At 41.5% G+C, this 4,103-nt stretch overlaps 1 protein-coding gene across 1 annotated transcript in view; it reads left to right on the forward strand.

The window, feature by feature from the left end:
• Nucleotides 1-4,103, forward strand: part of znf532 (zinc finger protein 532) — a 23,786-nt gene that overhangs the window by 5,049 nt on the left and 14,634 nt on the right. The window contains exons 2-3 of the mRNA XM_015040537.1: nt 456-844; nt 2,745-2,806. The gene's annotated coding sequence lies outside the window, so the exon portion shown is untranslated. The remainder of the gene's footprint in view (nt 1-455; nt 845-2,744; nt 2,807-4,103) is intronic.

A 4,103-nucleotide genomic window follows, 5' to 3' on the forward strand; every position in this document is an offset into this window, starting at 1 on the left:
GTACAGTAACGAAGTACTTGTACTTCGTTACTTCCCACCACTGGTTTCTGGATCACATACTGTTATTTGGAGACATTTCTTAATTATTGTTTTCATTTGGGTTGGAATAACAAAAATGTAGATGTATATTTTTGTTGGATTTTAAGACAGGTTCATGCTATTTGTACAATACGTGACGTGGCCTCAACACTTATGCGTGACGCTAGTTCACTTACTCTTTAATTTCATGTATCACATGGAGAATGTTGCAGTTAATCCATTTAAAAACCTCATCTTTCTGTAGGATTGCTTCAGGTTCAAAGGCCTTAAACACTAACAGTGCGCAGAGATTTCAAGTCTGTTTTTAAAACTCAATTCTGACTTATTTCCATTCTTCCTCTGTGTCCTCCACCTTCCCCCCCCCCCTCCTTGTCTCTGTCTCCCTCCCTTTCTCGTGTGTCTCTCTGCACCACCAGCTGCTGCTGCTCCTGCTCCCGAGCCAGAGCGGAGAGTCCCCTCACCCTGCCGCACATGCAGAGACAAAAGGCCTCATTTGACTGCTGAACACTGCCCCCTTTCGCCATCCACCACTTCGCGCCTCAGCTGCGGCGGTGGCGTTGGTGCTGATTTTGATGGTGTTTGTGACAAAACGAGGCCTCCACTGAGACCGATAACTACTCCAGTGAAGAACAGAAGGAAGGAGGGGCGGCGGAGGTGGGGGAGGAAGGAAGGAAGGAAGAAAAGATAGAAGGAAGGAGGAAAGAGGCTGGAACAGCGGGCTGTTAAAAGCAAGTGCTGAGGCCTCGACAGGAAGATTTTTTTTTCTCCCTGATATCTCTCAGAGTGGAAAATAAATCTGACAAGGGTATGCTTCGTTTACCTATATATATATGCATGAGAGTGCATGTTCACATTCATCTGTGTCTTTGTGGGGGTGTAAGTTGGTTGCGGAGGTGGAGGGGGGGCTCTGGTAAAGGGAGATGCATGAAAGTACGTCTTTTTGATTGTTGCCCATGTGTTACGTTGCTTGTCTTCACACCACGTTGATCAATCTAGTGCTGCTGGCAGACATTTAAAGCATTTGAGTACTTTTGTAGCTGATGCTAAAGCACAGAGAGCTTACTGTAAGAAACAGACCAGACTGAGCTTCAGCTACCATCCTGGTAAGTCAAACAAAGGAGTTGTTTCCTGATATTAAAATAAATTTTCACATTGAATCCTGTTAAATCAAATGATCCGATTTAATTCTGGCCTGGTCTGATCTTTTGGCCCTTCGCCATTTCATACATTTGTAGTTTTGGTTGTTTTGTTCTCGAAAATTTTGGGTGTGAAACTTAGCTGGATGTTTCGAACTAACAATCCATCGACTACCCAGTGTTGTGATATTGTGTACCCACACTGACAACTGATTTAGATTCATGTTCCACAATCTACCCACAGCCCACTTTAGTGACTGTACATGACTCAGTTACCAGCAGTAGGTTGGTCGCAGACCCACTTGAGCCTAATGTTTTGGCTCAATTAGGCGTCATGATTTCTCATAAGTCAACTGATGTAGCTCCTGGCCAACTTACCCCAACATGGCAACTTGTTTCATACCAACAAGTTGCCATGTTGCCCTTTCTTTTTTTCGTTTTGCACCTGGCTCGTGTACCTAAATATTGTGGGTAGTAAATGGAGTCACTGGACATTTCTTATCAACCATGCATTCATTTTCATCGGCCTGAGGAATGTCTTGCACCCAGAATGACAACCAATTTAATTGATTTTCTAGGTTTCTAGGTTTAAATTCTTCGTCAGAAAGTCTCTCACACTTATTTTGGTTTGATTAGAGGTCATAATTTCTTAACTCATCTAACTGTCGCAATTTCATAACCATGTATCTAAACAGCTGAATTCCTCGATTTTTCACCCAGTGCTTTATAAACATAAGTATGTATGGCCTTTACAGGTACGAAATGAAAGTGAGGGACAAATTGGAAAATAGACGGCTAAAAATACAAACTGACTGCTTATCTTTCTTTTTTTCTTCTGACTTCTTCTTTGTATGTTTATGGCTCTGAAAATACGTCACCTCCCTTGTTATCTTTCTAGCTTAAAGCTATCTTTGTGACAAAACGTGTCTATAAAGAAAGAAAATGTCGCAGTGCTTCCTGGGAGGTGGGCACAGCCTCTTCCTGTGCATTTTTGAGGCCGTGCTGCAGCAACCCGAGGCTTTATGTCGAGTGACCAGAACCAGCTGAAACCGGTTTGAGGCAGACCTAGGGCTGATGGGAACAATGCCGTCTCTATGCTACACGGGGATAGAGATAGCCCAGACTTGCTCCATGGCAGCCCCTCACAGCTCGGCCGCTGGTGGCTAACAGGGCTCCCCTGCCTGCTCTTTGCCCGCTGAGTGTTGGAGTGCAGAGCTGCACGGTTCACGAGGGGAGAAAGGAGATTTGGGAAGGGACGAGGGCAGGGGGACGGGGCTGGCTGGGAGTCTGTGAATCTGCTGCTGGGAACCCTGCCTCACACATTCACATACACACACTCAACACAGGAGCATGATCTATGTGTCTGTTTACATGTCTTAGTGCTTGTGGTGCAGAGAATGACCGAAGACGATCCATATCAGGACCACCGGCACTCACCAGATGCCTGGATGTAACCTGACCTTGTATTCTGGGCCTTTGCCTGTTTGGGAAGATTTTTTTTTTTTCCCCAGACAGGGTGGGGTGGATGCCTCCTGTGGGTTAGCTGTGTTGTGACTCTGTTTGTTGCAGGATGGAAGGCAGCAAGGAAAGAAGGTTTGGCTAAGTGGCTGGACTTGAGCGAAGACAAGAGGGTGAGGACTTGCTGATTAACTTGCATGTCTCCACCATTATTTTACATACATTTTACTGAAACTGCAGCTGTCTTTTATAAAATGTTGATTCTTACTGGAGAAAAAAAAAGTGCATGTGCATTAAACTGCTGGTATAGAAAGCCATTCTGTGTTGTGTTTTTGTCATTTTTCTTCATCAAAGCTTCCTACGTCAGGCTGCTGTGGCTGTCATGGCTGAAACTCGTTGTTTTTCAACCAGGCCTTTCTCCCTCTCCCTGCTGCAGCTTCACACAGCTCAGCAGCCATTTTTTTTTCTTCTCACAGGATTTACTGTCTTCTCTCTCCCTTCATTACCATTTTCATTCTCTTCACTGTTTCTGTCATATTATCTCCACGATTCCTTCTCTACGAAATGAAGTCATAAAATATGGATTCATGCAAAAAAACATAGTTTTTTTTTTTTTTTTTGTCATGGGTCCATGAGTGCAGATATATATTTGGTTCAAAGTACTGCTCTGGTTTTGTGTTACACAGAAGATCAGCTCCATGTATGTGACTCAAGCACCCATGTTTATTTACCTTGTTTGCACAGATCAAAATCAAGAAATGATTAAGATTGAATCATTTGTTTCTTTTTCTTTTTTTTTTTTTGCTTGCAGAATTTAAACATGAACCACACAATCGTAATACAAGCAAACATAACTTTACACAACAAAAGCTTGAATATAGGACTGTGTGACTGCAGACAAATTAGCATGGATCATGCAAAATAAATAAATAAATCTGACATTCCGAACACAAGAAATTCAGCATCTAAAATTCCATAATCTGCTTTCCATACAGTTTTGTTCACTTATTTAAAAAGATAATTCACGTCCATGAATGCCTCACTAATTTGGATCTTTCAATGATTTATCCCAGATGAAGTGGAATTACTATACAATATGCATTTATAATGAATTTATAAAACAAGAACTTGATGCAAAAGTTAGTACTTTCTCTGATTAAAATTATACACACTGGATGAAATATACTGTATCTATACACCTTCCAATTTTAGTCTAAATGTTTCTTGACCTTGCATCAGGAAGTATCTTTAACTTTCCACAAGCGTTTGGCGTAATTCTGACTTAATGTTTGATCAGTGTTCTTAATGACAATTGTAGAAGTATTTTAGACTGGTTGGTTTCTGAACACTGACCCAAAATTTAAGTGTTATCCTCAATTTTTTTTTTTTTTTTTTTTTTTTTTTTTGGGGGGGGGGGGGCCCCCCAAAAAATTTTTTTTAAATTTTTTTTTGCTTTTCAAAAAAAGTTTT

The sequence above is a fragment of the Poecilia latipinna genome, unplaced genomic scaffold, assembly GCF_001443285.1.
Source record: "Poecilia latipinna isolate Pla-1442-1.1 unplaced genomic scaffold, P_latipinna-1.0 Scaffold515, whole genome shotgun sequence".
NCBI classification, from domain to species: Eukaryota; Metazoa; Chordata; class Actinopteri; order Cyprinodontiformes; family Poeciliidae; genus Poecilia; species Poecilia latipinna.